The sequence below is a fragment of the Cuculus canorus genome, chromosome 2, assembly GCF_017976375.1.
Source record: "Cuculus canorus isolate bCucCan1 chromosome 2, bCucCan1.pri, whole genome shotgun sequence".
Taxonomy (NCBI): Eukaryota; Metazoa; Chordata; class Aves; order Cuculiformes; family Cuculidae; genus Cuculus; species Cuculus canorus.
This window is the reverse complement of record NC_071402.1, coordinates 62,849,165-62,870,320: the sequence shown is the minus strand read 5'-3', so window position 1 is coordinate 62,870,320 and position 21,156 is coordinate 62,849,165. Positions and strand designations below refer to the sequence as shown.

Below are 21,156 nucleotides of genomic sequence, written 5' to 3'. Positions count from 1 at the left end.
AGGTAAAGAGGATAGAACCACATCCTGGTACCCCACACAGTTTGTCACCAGATATGCCCAAGTTGCTTATTGTGGTTACATGTTAATAAAATCTTCAGATCCCGAAATGCATGCAGCCCTTAAAATCAAAAAGTATTTTGCAATCTGTTTGCTAGATTTGTGCCTGACAAAATTAATGGGGCACAAGAGCTTGACCTCGATGCAGACCTGGAGTACATCACTGTGCAAAACTTTGCTGGGTTGTGGTGCATTTCCATAGCACAAACTGTGGAAGCAGCCTAACACGACATAGCTACTGAGACACAATTAAAGGAAAGGTTTTTGTGTTGCACATGAGAAGTCAATGTATTTTATCAAAGAGTATACACTTGCTACTGATCGAAACCGTTTTGTTTCAGAGTGAAACTTGTGCCACTCACATAAACTCTGAAAGCGCACCAGCATTAGAATAGCCCATTTTAACTGGAGTCAGAAATGTTCATTTCTTGTATTTCCGAATATACCAAGAAAAAGTCCGGTTTAGAATGTAATGACTAGTATAAGCTTATTTGCCATCAGCCTCTGCATGCTCTTTTATTCTGACTCAAGCACATTTTGAAAGCAGAATCTCTGGTTTAGATTAAAACAGATATATATTTGTTTTTTTGGTAGAACCGGAGAACTAACTATAAAGCTAAGGGCTGCATTTAGAAAGGATTGTTGAGAGGTAGCTATTATGGGACACCCCAAGGAAAAATGCTAGTCTGAATCTAAAGGTTGACAGAGATTCCTTAAAACAGCCAAGAGCTTTAAGCCATCCTGGATTAGCATTATTTAGATACATTCTCTAAATTTCAGACTGGTTTGTAGCAACAAAAAATATTAATCGGCACAAAACCTGAGTAACTCTGAGCATACAGTGAAAGCTAAAGCAGCTGACTCCTCTAAATTACATTTCACTGAATATATCTGTGTATGTGGCATGTATACACACACATGCACACACATACATACACACACACATCTTTATAAAATGTAATCTAAACTTGGCTTGTTTGCCTGCCTTGAAGTATTTATACATGCTTTCAGCCTTGCTTTTAGAGAGATGGCCTTTTTTCCTTGCTCTTCTACGACGGTGTTTCTTGGGAACCTTTCTTATCTAAACTTCCACCAATCATTCCTAAGGCTAAGTTATGCAGACAAGTCATTGCACAGATTTTCATCAAAATGCCATTTTCCTTAACTTGAGGAAGCCTGGTCCCAAATGCTGAACAAATAATTTATTAGACCATAGCAAAAGTAAATAAATGTTTTCCTGCTCCAAGTATTTCATTAGCCAGCATTATTATACATGTGAGCCTATAAATAGCAAAACATGTATTGAGCCATTAATATTGCTGACAATCTCATACAAAATACTGTAATTTAAAGAATTTGAAATGGGAGGACATTTTCTGGAAGATTTCTGGCAAAGATAAAATGGGTAAACAGTGTCTGCAAACAGATTAATCACCCATAGTAATGGTACGTTACTAATGACTTGAAAATTAAGAATGTTCTCTACCTGAAATTTTTAATGATGTTGATGACATTATGCAAATACATTTTGCATATCTTTTAAATCTATAAGTTCTTATACTGTTCCAGTATTGCTTTTAAAACCCACAAGTGCTAGAACCAGCAGAAGAAATGTAAGAAAATCTCCTACTTAAAATGATATGGACAGAGGAGCTCTGCTAGTGACTTCCTGTGAAATTAATATAGCGCTCGATTATTTTTTAAGTCCCTACATCTTCTGAATTTTTAATTACCTTTCCATTAAAGTGGAATACCCCTCACTCACTATGCTTGAGATGGGTTCTCCAGTCCTTTCATGCCCATAGCCTCAGTATCTTATTTCTCTATGGGAACAAGGAGTGCAAGACCGGGCCCTATGGCAGCAAATGTCAAAAATGTTCAGCATCTTAAGCATTACTCTTATCAATTAATACAGAAAGCATGGTGTTGTGTATTCTCATGTTATACTGTCCAATGAAGAGAACTATGCAAACTATGAGAGAAAAGGGTAGGTCATAAAAATCACATTTTTATGTAGAGGAGTTGGAAAGTCTCATGCACCTTTCACTGCTCTGAATTGTCAATTTTCGCCATATGGAAATTATTAGCTTAATACTGTAGCTCTAAATACTGCCCAGGAATGCTGATTTATAATGGATTTCTTACTCTGTGTAAAGAATTGCTACACTACTATGTAAACTGTAATTAGAGAATCTATGCTCTTGTGTTACAGCAGTGCGCCTCGAGTGATTTCTTCAAGTTTAGAGAGGTGAATTCTGCTCTGGGTCCACCCGCAGGTAAATCTGACATCAGTGAAATTAGAATTCCCACAAAACACTGCCAGTCTGGAGTAACCGGGAACACAATTTGGCCTACAATTGAAAAAGTGTGCAGAAAAGATGCTGATGTATAAGGAACGAAACCCAGACATTCCCAATACATTATTTACTATCGAGGCATTTAAAAACACTACCTTAATGTAATGAGGCTGCTTTTGCAGGGCAGGCAAAGTGCATTTTTTAAAGTGCGTCCTCTCTATATTTTGACCAGCTGCTTCCCATGTCCGATGATTTTTTTTTTTTTTTCCCCCGTGAATTAGAATTAAATTTGATTGTCCCAAATACATCCCACTCAGGCATTCATGCCGAAAGCAGCAACAATTGTCAATGACCTTTAACACGCCTGCTATTCAAATTAGTGCAGATCATTAATCACACATAGCTTGCATTTTATGATTCGTGTATCCTTCATTACCAACTTTCCCTCTCGCTCCCTGCTCCCCCCACCCTTTTCCTCTAATAATAAGCACTGGAAAGGGCAGGATTTAAAGCCTCCCCGTCCCAATTTTGTTTTCTTCTCTTAGCCAGCGGTGCCGGAGCACTTTTAATTCCCAAGTTTCAGCCGGAGTTGGAAGGAGAGCGGGCCGGTGTGCCCGGGAAGGGGGGCTCGGAGCCGGGGGTCCCGGGGAGGCTGGAGGTGGGAGTGGGGAGGACAGAAGGCTCCGGTGCGTCGAGATAACACCGACCCTCCGTCAAAAGTCCTCCGTGTCAATTCGACGTCATCGCACATTACGAGACAAAGAAAGAGGAAAAAAAAAAAAAAAACAGCCAACCGCCTCCACACCCTCCTTGATGTCTCGTACCAAAGCTTTAGCAGATTAAATTAGGTTTCCCAGCCATAGACTAAACACACTCCCCTCGCCTATGGCACGCATATTTGGTGCGATTAAACCGAGCTTCGCAAACAGCCAGGAAAACAAGAATTGAACTTTTCAGGCACAGAAGCGGTGGTGGGGGTTTTTGTTGGGGTTTTTTTTTTGGGGTGTGGTTTTTTTTTTTTTTTTTTTTAAAGGGAAGGAAAAAAAAAGCCATATGGCAGATTGATTTGTTCGGAGGTTCTTTCAACTTCCCCAGCGTGGCTGTTGAACAGTATTCCTCTTTGATCTTGATTGAGGACTTTAATGTTGTTGTTTCTGCGCATTTCAATAGATCCATAAATATTTTACCAGCGGAATTCGCCCCCCCCCCGAATAAAAAAAAGGAAAAGGAAACGAAAAAGGAAAAAAATAAGGAAAAAGAAAAAAGGAAAAGGAAACGAAAAAGGAAAAAAACAAGGAAAAAGAAAAAAGGAAAAGAAAAAAGAAAAGCGAAAAAGGAAAGGAAAAAGAAAAACGAAAGAAAAAGGAAATAAAGGAAAATAAAAGAAGAAAGAAAGAAAAGAAAGAAAGAAATAAATAAATAAAGAAAGAAATAAATAAAGAAATAAAGAAATAAAGAAAGAAAGAAAGAAAGAAAGAAAGAAAGAAAGAAAGAAAGAGGAAAGGGGAAAAAGAAAAGGGGGAAAAAAGGAAAAAAAAAGAAAAGGGGGGAAAAGAAGAAAATAAAAGAAAAAATAGATAAAGTTTCTAATACAAATGCATCTGGGGCAACTCCAGCCCGCACCTTTCGCACCAGAGGAACGTGGGAACCGGGGGGGCGGTGGCCCCAGCGGCGGCTCCGCGCCCGCCCCACGCAGCGCGGGGCGGAGGGGCGGCACGGCCGGCTCCCCCCTCTCCCCTCCGTTGCCCTACCCGGGGTGCGGGCACCCCGACTGGTGGCGGCGGAGCCCCCGGCGCGGTGCGGTCCAGCCCCCGTGGGCGGCGGGCGGGGCGGGGGGCGGTGCGGGGCCGCCCCCGCCAGCGGAGCCGCTCGGCGGATCATGTGCGGCGGGGCGCACGTCGCCGGCGGAGCGCGGCGGCACCTCCGGGGCGGCTCCGAGGGGCCCGAGGAGGTGAGGGGCGGCGGGGATGGGCAGAGGGCGGGGGGGGCATCGGGCTGCGCCCCTCGGCGGGGGGAACCGACAAACCGCACCAAAACTTCGTGTCCCCCCGCCCCTCCGGGAATGACTTGTCCCCTAGGTCATGGAGCGGGTCTAAGATGGTAACTTTGCTTGTTGGACTGCCGTGATGGTGCGGGGGGGGGCGAGGCTTTGGGAGCCCCTTTGTACGCCCCGTCAAAGGGGGGGAGTGTGATATCAACCCATTTAGAAACAAAGAACAAATTGCCTCACTTTAAAGTCAAACGTTTCGGCTGACGAAGGTGGGTGATGGGTTTTCCAGCCTTGGAGTAGCCACTTAAATTATTAAGTGGGGTGTTTTTTCCTCCCCTCCTCCCCCCCCCTTCGCTAATAGTATTGATTCGGCGTGTGCATGGAATGCCCGATGCGGGGTGTTGTGTGTGTCCCTCTTCCCATTCCTTGTTTTTTAGAGGCTCCTCGCTCCGAAGGCTGCGTGATCCCCGTTAAGAGAAGTACACAGTTTATCAAAGGAAGTTGGGGGTGGGCGGGCAGAGAAAACAATTATTCACATATAGGCAGCGAGAAGGACTCGAAGGACAATGTCTCCGTAGCGATTATTTCCAGAAGAGGAAAAAAAATAACACCCATCTGATGGGGGGAGAGAAGCAGAGAGTTCGATGTATATGTTAAAAAAAAAAAGGGGGAGGGGGGTAAGGTTGTTCTGGAGGCAGTGAGAGAAAAGAAGAATAGAAATAATGCAGTTCCAGACATTTTGTGCTATAAAAGCTTTCTTCCTCCTCGTCCCTCCCTTCCTCCCTCCCCCCGCTGCTATCTTCGGTGGTAATTAGCATAGCGCCTAGTCGCGATCCTAATGCGAATTAAAAGTACTTGGGCGAGTTGAGGAAAGTTTGGATGGGTTAAACTTCGCTACCAGGGAATAAGGTGGGGTGTTAAAACAAGGCAGTACGTGTGGGGAGGCGCCCGGAGCATGACAGCCGGCCCTTGTTCCCCCCTCCAGGAGCAGCTACCCTCGGCAATTAACTGCCGGAGACAAACCCTGGGTGTTTTTTAAGCCGAAAAGTGTCGGTTTGGAGTCAGCACCATTTATTAAGGAGCAGTTAATAAGCTCCCAGCAGCAGACAGGGATCTTCTGGGGAATGCGCATTGTGTGTGCCCGCAGCTTATCCTTTACATTACCCCTATAGATACGGAGCCGCTCGGGCACTGGGCGTGCAAATGTGGTTTGGCTCGGACCCCTTTCTAAACGTTAATTCTGGTCTTTATGTAATCCAGATGCAGTTCTCCCCCTCCCTCCCTTCCTTCCCCCCCCCCCCCCCATTTGCTGCCTTATTGTTGGTTTACATTTTCTGAAAAGGCGACTGGTGTAACCTGTGGAATTTGAAATGCAAATAAAAGCCTGTAGGAGTTAAGGCAGAACAAATCAGCATTTATAAAGTGAAAAAAGATTTAATGTCTTTTAAACCATTGCGAGATTTTCTTTTTTTTTTTTTTTTAAATAGTTGGAACTAAATCGTGACGTCAGGATTTTTTTTTTTTGTTACTGTTTTTTAAACGTCTGAAACGCGGGTATGCGAAGTGCTTACAGGAAAAACAGATTACAAGATTAACATCTGTTAACATGATCGTTTATCTCCAGCCAAAAATAGGTCAGTCCTTTCTTAAGGAAACACGATTGCCGGGCGCATGATTAAATAATGAAATTAGGCTGACGAGTTCATAAACTAGACGCCGTGCTGCCCTCGCCTTGGGATGCGACAAAAACGTGGGATTTGGGGTCCGCTGGAGAAAGGGTCAAAGTCCCTTTTTTTTTTTTGGGAAGCGGCGCGACTCGCCTCCTGCCCATCGCGGGGCGCTCCCCCCGCAGCTCGGGGACCCGAACTCCGTCCCTGCGAGCGGAGAAGTTCCCTGGGCGGGGGGAGGCGGGTGGAAGGGGCGCTGGGGGCGCGGAGCCCCCGCCCGCCCGCGGATCCCGCCCCGCCGGGGCGGCCCCAGCGCCGGGCCCGCCCCCCGCCCCGCCCGCCTGGCGCCCCTGCAGGGATGGGGCAGCCTCTGCCACCCTCATCGGGAAGAATTGCTTCCTAATGTGTAGTCTAAATCTGCCCCTTTACAATTTAAAGCGATTGTCCCTTGTCCTGTCACTATATGTCCTTGTAAAAGCCCCTCCCCAGCTTTCCTGTAGCCCCTTCAGGTACTGGAAGGTCGTTATAAGGTCTCCTCAGATCCTTCTCCAGGCTGAACAATCCCAACTCTCTCAGCCTGCCCTCGTATGGGAGGTGCTCCAGCCCTCTGATCATCCTTACAGCCCTCTTCTGGACCCGTTCCAACAGCTCTGCGCCCTTATATTGGGGATTGACAGGCTGGAGAAGAGATGGCTCCAAAGGAGACCTTACAGCGACCTGAAGGGGCTACAAGAAATCTGGGGAGGGGCTGTTTACAGAGACTTGTAGTGATAGGACTAGGGGGAATGGGTATAAACTGGAGAGGGGCAGATTTAGATTGGACATTAGGAAGAATTTCTTCACTATGAGAGTGGTGAGGCCCTGGCACAGGTTGCCCAGGGAAGCTATGGGTGCTCCATCCCTGGAGGTGTTCAAGGCCAGGTTGGATGGGGCCTTGGGCAGCCTGGTCTAGTGGGAGGTGTCCCTACCCATGGCAGGGGGGCTGGAACTGGATGATCTTTAAGGTCCCTTCCAACCCAAACTATTCTATGGTTCTCATTCTATGATGTATATCCCCCGCCTCAAGTAGGTTTCCCTCTCAAGTGGTGCTTAGATTGGTTGGGCTTTCTTTTTTTTGGAAGTGGGTGGAAAAGTGACCTTAACAAAAGAATTGTGGCAACGCCATCAACATTTTTTTATTTAATTTTATTTGTTGAGGTGGATGCACTGGTTTCTAGAGGAACATCGCAGCTCTTCAGAGTTGTGGGCTGGCTGCTCTGCCTCTGCACTGGGTTGTCAGTGGTGGGGAGAGGTCCCAGAAGCCTGCCCACCAAAGGGCTGCTGCGCCTTGGCCCCCTGCCATGGACTTTATTTCATGCTTGCTGCGCTAAATGAATTAACAGCCAAAGGGTTTTTCATTAACTTGACGTGGCAACCATGTATTTGACTGCCCTCCTCCCCCCCCCCAAAAAAAAAGAAAACAAAAGAGAAAAGCATAATTTTAAGCACAAGTTGAATAGTAAAATGTAGGCTGCTTTTGGGGGTATGTGTATGTCTGTTTTCATGGAATCATAGACTGGTTTGGGTTGGAAGGGACCTTAAAGATCATCCAGTTCCAACTCCTCTGTCTACCGCTGGATCAGGTTGCTCAAAGCCTTATCCTGTCTGGCTTTGGACACCTCCAGGGATGAGGCATGACGACTTCTCGGGGCAACTTGTTCCCAGAATGTTTTTAAAGCTCTTCTGTCAGATTTCCCTTGTGCCCCCTCCCCTGTGCGTAGCGTGTGGATGTGTTGATAGCTGAGAGTTTTACTTTGTAAGGTGTATTTGTCTTGTTTTTTGACCAGGTCCCCACGTCTCCCAGAGGGGACCAAGCGGGAGGATGCTCACCCTGAGGGAGGGCAGTGACCTGGGGCTGCGTCACCTTCATTTCTCTCTCAGCCCCACAGGGGGTGTGTAGATGGGGAGGAGTGTGCCTGTATGTACATGCTGGGGGGCACCCGCTGTTGCGCACAGGGCATGGGGCTCTGAGGGGTGTTGTCACAAGCGGGACAGTGGTGCGTGTGTGCATGCATGCAGGGCCAGGGATGGGATATGTTGCATCTCTGTGTGTGGGCCAGATGTGTGTGCCTGCAGCTCTTGTCAGGTTTGGGGGACGGGGGTGTTGTGTGTGTGCATGGCTGTATGGGGCTTCCATGAGTGCGCGGTGGGTGGTGCATGTGTGTGCGGTGCTGGGGCTGTGCTTTGCAGATGGGTGCAGGTGGAAGCGGGTGAGAGGACAGTGGACACGCCTGCTCCTCCAGTGGGGTATTCCTGCTCTTGTCCCCCAGGCTGGCTCTGCTAGGGCCCCAGAATAACTGTGTTGAAGAGGCGTTGGGTGTTTTGGGGAAGAGCAGCACTGGAGAGGGAGGGTGATGATAAGAGCAAATGTTTCATCGAGATTGGGAGTATTTTGAGAGTTTCACTCTAGTAGTTTTGTCTGCAGCAGCTGGCCGGGATGAGTCTTCTCTTGATGAGCATTGCTACTTTGTTTACCATCAGCACGTCCTTCAGCTTTGTTACAGCCGGCCTGTGGCTGGCCAGCGTGGTTGTGTGCTGCTCTGTGCACCCCTTTGTGTCACGCCAGGAGGTGGACCACATTGGGTGTTGGAGCTTTCCGCTTGGTAAAACTGGAAGCTGAAGTTCTGTAGGAGCACCTGTGATGTAATGAGTTATTCCAGGAGACACTTGTAGTTTCACAAGAGTAGCTGCCAAAGCAATCGTGAACGAGTTCTGTACAATAAAGTGATATGTGTGGAGCTTTGTATTATTGGCACAGAGAGCACCTTTACTAGCTCCTGGTGTAAAATATTTTTAGATGTCACTAATAGTTCTTGCCTGGGATTTGTTTTCAAGGCTTTAGATCCTATAAAACCCAATGATGTTGAGGTGACATCTAGTTAGTGATAAGTACTATGAAGTCTGTGTGAACAATAGGGATTTATGACCCTCCCCTAAACTATTAGTTTCATATGCAGGGCTAATACTTATATAAGTAAAAAAGAGAAAAAAATCAACATTGGTGACAATAGCACCTTGCCTTAAAGAATGATCCAAAACATGTTTAAAGAGAGGAGTGATATTTGTTAGCATGGCTCCTATCGAAGCTCAGCTCGACCTTCTGAATTGCTGTATGAGAGTAAAGCAGTACGCATCGAGAGCTGCATACAGTCCCTCTGTGAACAACTACTTCTCTGCACATCATAGAAAAGAAAGCAGTTTACATTGCTGAGGTGAACACTATACCTGTTGTTGTTTGAGTGACCTCGGTAATAGTATATCTGGCTGGCATCGAGCAACAGCAGTGACATTCAGCTTTTGTAGATTAAAGGTTTCCAGTGACAGTGGCTAATATCTTTGCTTTAAAAATTAGATTCATCGTATGCTTTTATAGTTGGTCATAGTATCATGCTGTCACCAAGATCTAATAATAGTAATTAATCAGTACAGAAATTCTCATTGCAGTAGTGAAAGCGATTGTGCCATTGTTCTGAATCTCTGCCTGTTGAACTGCCTGTAAGTGCAAACTTCCTTCATTTTAGCAAAGGAGGATGTTTGTATCTTAACGCTTTACAGATCTGCTTCAGAAACAGGGACTTTGGCTTTAATTAACAAAAATGAGTAGCCTTTAAAATGCACCTTGCACTGGGTGCTTGTGTAGCTGCTCTGGAGGGGGCAGCCTGGAAGAGTATCATTGGATAAATGTAGTTAGCAACTCCTGCAAGATTTGGGCAGTCTATTCATCTGGATTTTTTTTTTTTTTAAAGTTTTTGTGTGCTAATGACTTAAACAGAGTTATCTATAGTTACCTGCGGTGTTAACTGGTGACTTCTATGCTGAGGTCCCATCTAATGGGGAGCATCTGTATTCAATATGGTCCAAAATCTGTTAACTTTGAAAGACCTCACTCTGTGAAGGCTTAAATTCATGGCGAGTACTTCCAGGGCTTCTCTGGGAGTATGTACTGCATGCAAAATGAGCCAGTGCATGAGCTTTTGTGAGACCAGTGACTAAGTCTGTATATGCACACTCAAACTGGAAAGCTGAGTTCGACGGTATTGTTTCTTAAAGTCATCAAAATAGAAAGCTAGAATACAAAGTGATTGCATTTTGCTGGAAGTAACTTGTCTGGGCTTGAAGATTTTACAAGTAAAATGTGCCTGTTTAACTTTTTGAGACACAAGTATGAATTTGTAGATACATACCTTTTCAGCCTGAGTGGGCATTAGATTTCTGTGCAGTAAAGGAAATGGACTACTACTGTTTTTTTATCGTTGTGTGGTGTTCCTTGATTGGGTAAGAGCCTATACAGCCATCTTATAAATTGACTTGTTGCTTCTGAGCCCAGTGTTGTCCCCTGAACAAGCACACCTGCCACTCCCATTAACTACTGGGAGTTGCTTGAGGGTGTCTTTGGGTGGAATTACAGTTTCTGTATGTGAGTAGCAAAGCCTGAAGTTCTCAAGAATATCAGCAGTTAATAATCTAAAACTTACTACAGTGTAGCTTTTTTTCATGTAGCCCTAAACTTAATCCAGATAATTAATCACTGCATGGCAAAAAAGAAAAACAGAAAAAAAAAAGTCACATTTATTTGATTAGATATCTGCAACAAATATTTGAACATTGGAACAACATTGCTTTTTCAAAGCAGACATCTTACATGCAGCAAATGTTTATACACTTCAGTGCTAGGATAAAGCTGTTCTGACTCAGTCACTGATGACAAAATTCTGTTTTTCTGTTACTATAACTGCACAGTAGCTGTGGGCATGATCCGGTACTGTACTTGGGAGTTGGATCGACTTAACAGATAGCACTGTTTCTTGATCGTCACTTCTACGTTAAAAGTAAATGGGACTGTGTTTCCTTTTTCAGCAAGTAGTGATTCTAGTAAATATTATGTTGAGTGAGCCAGCATTAAAACATACGAGTGGATTATGGTCCAGGTAGTTAACATTGCTATGGCTTGCATTAGGATGATGACTTCATTCCAAATGTTTATTTTCATTACCTAACTGTTAGTCAGCAAATGTTGAGTCTCTTGATCTGCTGAACCTGCTTTGCTAAGTGAAGCCAGTGAGCTCTGGTTTTCTTATGCGATGATTACTCAACGTCGGTTATTCATTTTTTGATGTTGTTTACGTCTTAGTTATCTGTAAAGGCCCAACAGCTTTGTTACACACTTTGTGTTAGCAGTTTCTCCTTGCGTTCCTGAAACTGTATTACGGCAACAGTGCTTATGCAAACGGTCTCGGGGCATTAAGCATATGTTCTGAGATTAAATTAGTGCGCGGATGGACAGTCCTTGGATCTCTTAAGTTGCTGCCAAACTATTTATTGCCTAATAAGTTCTAGCAGGTATTTTATAGCAGTAGCAGAAGGCTGCCTTAAGATAATTTGTTTGTTTACCGCTCCTGAGCTGTGAGCTAACATTGCAAATAGTGCCTGTTGGAGGGACGTTAGGACAGTGGCTGTTTGCATGGTGACAAAGTTGTGTGTTAATGAAGAAACTGGTCTAAACTGTTTAAGTTGAAGAGGAACAGAGGCTTTTTACTGTGAATTCAAAACTACTTGTGTTCTGATGACTTTGTAAACCCCATTTTTGCCAGCTTTGCACTGAAGCGAATGCTTATGGAAAAGAATTTATTTTGTATCAGCAAGATATTGCGTAGCTTAACGCTTGTTCAACAAAATTCATATTTTATTGTGTGTTGTTGCAGAAGGAGTAGGCCAGGCTTTGCTGTTGTACAGTTGTCGCAAACTCAAGGTAACTTTAGTAAAGTGACTGAATTTACAGAGCTGTGTGTGGGGATGAATTTAGCACACAGCACTTAGCTCCTAATTAAAGCTTATAGTATTACATCCTTAATCAGGGCACTCTTAGAATCTCTAAGAAATTACTTTTTCTTTGTCTACTCCCTTTTTTTTTCCTGCCATCTTGCTGTATGGAATTTGGAGCTTGCTTCTTCGCACTGGGGCTGTCATATTTACGTCCCAAAGGAAATGTTTTCCAGCAGTGTACTCCAAATTGCAAAGCAGAATAATTTTGTGGCTCCCCAAATCTTTAAGGCCAGTTTCTAAAATGATCTAGCTTTTAATCTTCTTTTCAAAGTAAAACAGAAACTACAAAGCATATGTAGTTACAATTTGTAGATATTTTTAGAGTCCTGACATGTTTCATTTATAGTATAATGATAAAAACAAATACTCAGCCCAGAGACTAGACAGACAATTTTCAAACCAACAGCATCTGCTCCAGCTACCCTGCTTGTATTTCATACATTTTTGCTTTGGACCTTTTTTTTTTTGTTTTTGTTTTTTTTTGGTTGGGAGTGTTTCAGTACATGACTTGGAGAGTGTGTCTGCAGAAAAGACGAGAGCTCTGTGTATCGGCGAGCAGGTCCTGTTGGGAGTGTTTGCTGAAAATCGGATCATATATCAGTGAGTTTTAATGCACTGCACACACAGACGCATGCTTTGCTTTTCCAGCAGGTAAAATAAAGGAAGAATGGTGAGTTGGCTTGTTACTTATTTTTTACACTGCATAGAAATGCTTGTGTTGGCTTATTACAGGGATAAAGCTCACTTCATAGTAATTTTTAGTTGTCTTTTTAAAAAAGATGGTGAGCAGTGAAGTGACATTAGTTTTCAGTAAAGAAAGAGAGAGATAGTGGTAAAAATTAAGGTGTTTCAATTGCAGTTGTAGCCTCATTTTAAATTCATCACGTTTATTTGTTTAAAAATAGATTTGGGAAAGAAATTAGCCATGTTCATTGTTTTTAAAAGGGTAGCGTGTGTACACGGACCATATGGTAGCATTTGACCCATATTGTATGAGCTGACAACAAGTCACTTTTAAAGTCTGATTTATTTCAGTGTTTCAGAATGTTCTTTTTCTGAAATTTAGTACAATAAATGATGCATTTAGAGTTGTGCAATGTGACTGTGTCTTTAGTTGTTTGCCTCATTGTTATAATGATACCAGGTTCGTGAGTAAGAAATTTCTTTTTCCTTTCTGAAATGATTTCCTTAAGAAATAGTTCGGCTCTGAATGTTGAAATGATTTGCGGGAAGAGTTATGAACAATAGCCAGTGACACAGTGTGTTGTAAAGGATTGCGAGGGTGAGGTGTTACGGTCTCTGCTGGCTGAAACTGGAGCTGCTCCTTTGATGGTTGAGCATATGCTTGGGAAGAGTTTCTCCCCCCCTCCTGCTCGAGTCTTTGCACAGAGGTTGCTTAGTTGTCTATTTTAATGGATGCATTCTGGCTTCCCTAGCGGCAGACTGAGAGGCACCTGTATTGGTGAGCTGGTACCAGTACTGGCAGCCACAAGTATGGTAAAACCATGAATCAGGCAGCTTAAGGATTGACTTAAACTATGCAATTAGGGAAATAAGGTCTTTTATTTTCTCTTAGTATTCGGAGCCCCTGGGAATTGTATTTTTAGACTTTCTTTGCCCCATGCTGTCCTAGCTGTGCGTGCCTTCAAGGCTTCAGAAGATGGGGCTTTGCTCAGAAGTTCCAAGGCATGCAATAAATAGGAGTTAGCCCCATACCGTGCATCGCAGGAGAACTTCCAAAAGTCAGTGGCACTCCTCAGTGAGATACTACTTGCTCACCATCTGTCCCTTCAAGTTGTTTCTTTTCACCTTGGAATACAAAAATATTTCTATGAAGTTATCCGTGTGTTTGTGTGAAGTGTCTGTAAGCATACCGAAAAATTGCTGAGCTTCTAATTTCAACGTGATGTTTGAATACTCTTGTATAACAATTAGGAATGGCTAACATTGTAATTTATAGAAGTTGAAAGGAGCATTAAATACCACCCTTCCAACACTAAATACAGCTTTTCCTCCTGTGTATGGCTGCTTACAAGAAAGCAAGGGTCTGTCTTCCAGATTGTTGTGCTAGCACATTGATACATCCTTGGATAAACTACCAGTCTGGTATATAATCACGTCAGCCCCTTTGCAACATCCTGTGTATAACTGTGCCTTTAGCTGATTAACACAATACTTTCTTGGTACTGTTTTTAATGGTTCTTTGAATGCTTATTTTAAGGCCATTTTAGAAAAGCATTTTCATTGCGACCGAGAAAAGCTGTACAAAATCTATAAATACTTACTTTAATTAGATTTGCTCTGTTTGTCTCTTATTTTTCTTTCCCCCTAGATAAATTTTACCTCTGTAATGAATGCTGTGATCTTCAATGCATAATTTATATTGACATTAATAAGGATACTTGGAGAATGTTTTAATGCCAGTTTGAGAGAAAACATGACAATTTATGTTGATAACCCCGCTCTCATTAAATTTGAACAGATTTTAGTAGAGGGAGCCGCGACTATTGGTGGTATGATGAAATAACCCACATCTTCTCATTGTAGCAAGCATATTGAAGAGTTCATCTTATCACGAATGGTACATACCAGGTGTCAAGTGACATGCCAGACACACAGCTTTGCTTCTGAATGACTTTTTCCAATTAGAAAGTAATGGCTTTAACGGGATCAACTGAGTAATCGGAGTCTCTCAGTTCTCCAGTGCCAGGAGGTGTGTATTTGCAAATGTTATTTATTTATCTGCTCTTTAATAAGTTGCAAAATTGTTGGTAACCTTGAGTAAATTTGAGGGGGGAGAGAGATAGAATACTATGTGGAAATTGTGGGATTAATGGTTTAGCACTCAGGATTAAAAATAGTCTCAGTAAATTACCCTGTTGATACTGAAGCCAGAATCTGTTAATGGAGTTACAAGCAGATTGGTTTATCAGTCATTTATTTTCTAGGTTGATTAGGGATTATAGGTTGCCATGCATTTGTATCACAAAAGTAAGCACTATGAAAGACTAGGATTGCTAATATTTCACTTTCAAATTTCATGCACTTAAATGGAGAGTGCCTGGAGCTCAAAATCAAAAAAGGCTGTGGGCAGCCTTTTCCCTCAGATTTTGGTCCTTGGAAGTGGATCTCTAAAGGGCCTTGGGTGGTTTGGCTTGTTAAGAGGCTGAAAAACAAAGGGAAAGCAGTAAGGCAGTCTGTGGAATTTGTGCAGGCCACTAAGCATGGAATTTTAAATGCCTGTTGCTGAATTGTCCACTGTTTTGTCTCATACTGTTTCAGTGCAGAACATAGGACATTTTTAGTCATCATGATAATGTATATGAATGTGCAATCTGCGCAACAGACTGATGTCTTGTGTGTCCTGTTCTAACCTGCAAACAAATTGTCTTCATGTGTACTCTTGTCTAACATCTTTTATTTCCTACCTGTATATTGCAGGTCACACGTTTGTCTGAGATAGGCATAAATTGCAAACCAGGGCATCCCCTCTGAATCTTCACAAAAAGATGAAAGCCATGGTAGAAGTCCTTTACATGTTGCTCTTCTGCTATCTCAGAAGGCGCTGTGGCTTTCACACCTTTGCTACCTTGTCCTCTTGTACAGCCTCAAGTAATCTAATGGTATTTATTGGCTTTTCAGTACTTGGCAAGTGAAATGCAATGAAATGACAGGTGAAGATTTCTGCGACTTTTTAGCTAGATTTGGAGCATTGGAGATGGTCGGTGGAGAGACTCGTAACTGTTTTCGCTTCCTTGTATCTGAAGGAAAATAATTAGGAGAAGAACTTTAAGAGAGAAATGCTGACCCAGTTTGAAAGAGGAGTAAAATATATTAGCTAATGAAGAATCTACAAGGGACTGGCATGTCTGGCAGGCTAAGGAAAGGGAAGGAAATGAGGTCCTTGATATGTAAGGAATTAGGCTAGTTCCTTACCTTTCTAAAGCCTACATTCTCCCCTTGTAAAAAACTTGTCCAAGCCTCCTGCAGGCACAGGGACTAGTGTCTAGATGTGAAGGCTTGTATCACTGGACAGGAGAGGAAGATAGATGATTATCCCCTTAACGTGACTCATCTGTGTGTGAATTTTGCACTCCCAGAAGATGGGAGTTGGATGAGAGAGAGCATAATGGATGTAGTGAAGGGTGAACAGCCTATGACAGTGGCAGGATCAAGAAATTTGTCTGAAATTTGGTTTGAGTCCTCCCTCTTGCAGGTCAGTGTGCAGACCAACGCAGGTTACTCTGCAGCGTGTAGGGATCCTTTGGCCATCCTGCTGGCTCAGCAGGGTCAGGAACATTGTCCTCCAAGTTGATACTTCCTTTGCTCAGGTAAAAAAAAAACAGCAAAAAACTATTACTCAGGCTGTTGTCCCCATGGAAGAGAACACTCATAAACTAAGCTCTTTTCAGTGTTTAAGACAGAGGACAAGATGATCAGAACTGTGAGTCTGACAGCTAAGAAGATGCAAGGCGTGAAACAGTTTTTGGTTACAAAAACTTACAAACCCCGTTTATTCTGCTTTGTTTGGTATATTTTACACTTGGGAGAAGAGAAGAGAAGAGAACAGTATTTGAAGGGCTGAAATTTCAGTTTCTCATTGTAATATGCAAAATGAAGTTTTCTGTTTGAATTTTCCCAATGATCTTTTAAAAAGAAAGTATCTTTGTAAGTATAGGGGTATGTGAATGTGGAAAAACTGTATGAAAAATAATTTTGTGGAGGAGCAATAAAAATGCTATTCCCACAATCATCCCTACTTTTCTTCCATGCTGGTAGGGTCTAGTGGATTTTGACTAGTGTAACTTTAGAGTTTTCTTGTGAGGTCTTAGAGCACTTACTTGTTGTGTAATTCCACCCCCAAGGTTACACCTCGCGTCTGGGATAGCAGAGCTATGCCAAGATGAGCTGTTTGACTTGTAAAGATCTCTCAGCTGTTTCACAGCTGGCATCAGCGTCAGTCTCTGCAGAGGCAGTGAAGAGCTGGTGTAGGCAGCAGCCGCTACAAAGGCTGAAGGAGGAGAAAATGCAGGGTGTGAGGAACTGAACACAGCCTTAAAGGAAAAGAGGATGTAACAAGATCGTATAGAAATCAGAGGGGAGAAAACGGATGTTTGGAGGGAATGTAGATGTCCAAGAAGACTGTTGAAGGTGGAGAACCAATTTGCCCTGTACCTGGGAACATTGGGTTTCTGTAGGTGGGTGTCTTTGTTCTTTGTTTCATTGGAAATCATCATGGCGGGAATTGTTGCCTCTCAGTAATGCTTTTCTTCATGAGCAGTGAGGGTGAAGTGGCATCTGGAGTTCCCCCACTCATCGTGTCCTTGTACAGCATCACTGGAGGTCACTGTCTGGGATGGGTTAACATGGTCTGAGATCTTACTTGTTTCATTTCCTGTGGCATTAGCCTGCCAGGTGGTCTCTGCCGTCTGACAGCAGCAGAATAAGGAGGTGGGGAGTGTGCAGAGCTATGTAGGAGCAGAGTATGGAGATACCTGGTGTTTGTCTGGTGCCTGGCATGTGCAGTCATGCTCCATCACCAAGGGTCCAGGGAAAAATTACAGTGCAATTAATGATGGTCATGGTGGTTACGGAGAGGAGATATTAAGCACGTGGGGAAGCGGAGGTTGGCCAAATGTGGATTTGCATGTGTGTGAAGTAACTGAATTTTTCTTTTGTGTAGGTACTGTATGGGACTTAAGACTTCCATTTCCACTGCACAAATCATTTTTTATTGTGGATCTTTTTCCTGCCTCTCTGTCCCTCAGATCTGCTTTGCTCTATGATCTGCCTTTCCTGGCTGCTGGGCACTTATGAACTTGATCTGGCATCAACATTCAAAACCTGAAGGTGGTAGAGACTTGAGAGAAGTGGGTGGATGTGGCATGTTGAGCATGAGAATTTTTGGAGGAGTGATATGAAGAGGAGCAGGTTTGCAGGATGAAAATGGGAGTGATCAGAGTGTTGCAAGGGGACTGAGAGAAGGATGTGGCCATGCCAAGAAACCAGGCTGTTGGCAAAGAGGGCAGGGAGGATGGCAGGCGGGCTGCTGACAGCCACCTAAGGCTGGTTAATTTTTATCACTGGCAGCAAACTTCCTTAAAAAAGGAAACAAAGAGGTTCCTGTGACTGAGTAGAATTTGTTAGGACTACCTAGGTTTGTGAAAGATGCGTGTCAGCAAAACCAGCTACTAAAAAATACACTTGCGAAGTCTGTTGTCTGTCCCTCGTCTTTTCTGTGAATACTCATGAGTCTGTCCTGAAAGCACATTTTCTTGGAGTGGCTTTTACTGCTGTGACCTTAAGTCTACTTACTTTTACAAAGAATATGCCAGGTATAATGTTTCTGAAGTAATAGCTTAATGGTTTAAGTATTATGAAGGAGATAAAGTGAGGGCATAGAGCAGTTCCTTTTTCTGAACTTCTGTGGTAACATTCAGTACCTTTTGCTGACAGTCGTCCTCTAAATCAAACCGCAATGTGATGATCAGGTAAAGGTGTGTGGGAACATGCTGGGCATCTGTTTTTATCTGACACAAAGTCAGTGGTTTAGGCTTACAGGAGATTATGATTTATCAGGACAGTGTAATTATAGCTGTTGTCATACAGTGGCAGCCAGTAGCAATGATGGTCTGTTGCTGTTGTCATGGGATGTATACGCACGCGTAGTGAGAATCGGTCCCTGGATTTGATTTTATCTTCTCTGTGTACGTGTGGTTGTATGGATCCATTAATGGGTCATTAAAATTCTTCAAAGAATATCTGCTGTCAAATTAAATGCTTATAAATGTCTGTTAATTATCACAGGCCTCTTCACAATAATAAGTTATTAGAATTGAATTTACTGTGCATTTTACAAGAGTAGAGGGGAAGTCAACTTCAGCATTTGATCCTTAGCTAGCATTCGAGGATGTTTCTACAATATGAGGCAAAAATTTGGCATCAGTCTTCATGGTAGTGAAGGCTGCATGTTTGTTCATTCTTTGAAAGTGCCTTCTGCTTTCCTCCAAATTTGGGTCCTTTCTGTGCGAGGACCAGTCCTGCCCCAGGCTTTCAGGAAAACAGCACAGTATGGCTTTGGTTCTTCGTCGCTCTGTGGGTGCCTAGAAATGTGGTAAATCCCAACATAGCTGGGTGATCCCAAAAATTAACTTGCCAGCTGCCTCGACAAATGAGAGTGGTTCATCTCTACGTGAGCCCTCTTTGTATCTTTTATACAAGGGTAATGGTGAAACGATGACAGTGAAAAGTCACACAAAGAGATGTGAGTAACCAGGGAGGAAGAAATTCAGCATGTTGTGTAGCATGCTTGTAGTCATACGAGTATAGCGCTCACCTGTGGGGTAAAGTATTGTTCATGCAATTTTCTTCCACTGCAAAATACTCTGCTTTTGTAAACAGCAGTAGCAACTTTTAGGTTTTGGTAATTCAGCTTATGAGTAAGAGCTGTGTGGCATAGTAAATATGCACAGATACAAAGCTCACTTTTATGTGCATTCTGAGCAGTGCAGCTGGGAGTAAAGTGGTGCTGTATCCCATGGACATGTAAATGGTTTTGTAATTTCTTCTAGACACTGGTCAGAAAACAATACAAATTCCATCACTTTAGGACCTTGTATCACCTTGAACCCAGAGACTGAGCCTTGCTCAGTTGCTCTGAGTTTCATTTGTATTTCTTCACTGGCTTCAGTTGTATTAATTAATACTTAGATCCACATACATGAGACCAGAGCTTAGCATTTGGTGTGCCAAATAAGCTGGGTGTCATAGAAAGTGTAGCAAGATAGAAGGGGACTGAGCCAGCAGGAGAGATGCTAATGGCATGTATCTTGTGCACTCCACTTCCTGGGTCATGTTTAGCCCTGATGTACGTAGGTACAGCCTATGCAGAGGTTATTCCTACCACAAGGTCATGGCATAGGGTCATTTATCTCACTTTCTAACTTCTTTACTCTGTAACCCATACTGCCTTGTAGGTTGGTGATGATTTCACAGCTTTTATGTAGTCATGTCTGCTCCCGTGCGTGTGCGCGCAAACACACACACGCACGCACACGCACTACTGCAAAATAAAACCTTCAAATCCCTCACTGGATAATCTGTACTGACATCGGTGAGTGCTTCTTACTCATCTGAGGAGTCTCACTGACTTCAGAGGCACTTTCTCGTGAGTAAGAGTTTGCCAGTGCTAGCAGTGGTTACCCAGCCTGGCCCCATAGGGTGGTGTTATGACTCAGTAATCCTAAGCTTGGCATTGGCTGGGCACAACACATAAAGTATTGGTATTACGAGGCCAGGACTTGAAAAATGTGAAATTGTTGGTTTAACTTCTGACATTGATGCTGGCCATCTCTTCAAACCCAGGTGGAGAAGTGCCTACAGCCTTCTAAGTACAAGGGCCTCCTTGTCTGATCATGATGATGTAATGCTTGTTGTGTTCATGGCAGTGTGCTGTGATGCGTTTCTGTCCCCTTGCTTCCTCTTTGTCTTGGTGAACTGGATTCCCCTTGACTCTTTGCCATCACTACTCATTGAAGTGGAGATTTCAGGGGTGCAGGTCTGGCCAAGTTGTTATGCTGTATATACAGGACATACACCTAGCTGCATGCTCCGTGAATATATTTGTTTAAATTACAGGTCAGTTGTTACGAGAAGATGGCACATGAGTTGTTAGGCAATGGGAAAACGGGCAATACTGTCATGAAGATGACTTTAGAAACGGAGATTGTGTTCTGTGTTGCATCAAATATGGCAGAGGATGCCTAGCTAAGTATTGTTAAAAAACGTACTTGCTCACTAGAACAGCTGCAAGTGTATGATGCAGTTAATGCCAAAGGTTATTTAATATATACATTTAAAAATCCTGCAGTTGTTCAGTATTTCTGCTTCTCTTATCTTGGTAAAGAGGAAGAGATTTCTTCTCCCCCCTCCCCTACTTCCGGTTTTGTAGAAGTACGTTGATTGTAGTCCTCTATAGTTTTGAGGCTATACGTCAACAAGCAGCATATTATTAACCCTGGTAAGTCACTGTTGATTTTTTTTGTAATGTAAGCATAGTATATGCCTATACATGTGGAAACAAAAGTCACAGATGTATTTTAAAGCTGTAAAGGTGGATATGTGATGTTGGCAAAAAACCAGAGTGCACCCTAAGGCATTCTTACATTGCCAGTTGGGATTTGGGCTTTTATACAAGTAAATTTTATTGTCTAGGTTAAAAGAGAAATTCATTGAACCAAATTAATCTCTGGTTCATTTCCAGTGTTGGCAGAGTTTAACCAGG

At 43.1% G+C, this 21,156-nt stretch overlaps 1 protein-coding gene across 4 annotated transcripts in view; it reads left to right on the top strand.

Annotated features, from left to right (window-relative positions):
• Window positions 1-4,154: 4,154 nt before the first annotated feature.
• The window catches only part of ZNF516 (zinc finger protein 516), a 104,009-nt gene continuing 87,007 nt past the window's right edge, over window positions 4,155-21,156 (top strand). For all 4 annotated transcript variants that reach the window (XR_008448673.1, XR_008448672.1, XM_054059373.1 and 1 more), the window contains exon 1: window positions 4,155-4,305. The gene's annotated coding sequence lies outside the window, so the exon portion shown is untranslated. The remainder of the gene's footprint in view (window positions 4,306-21,156) is intronic.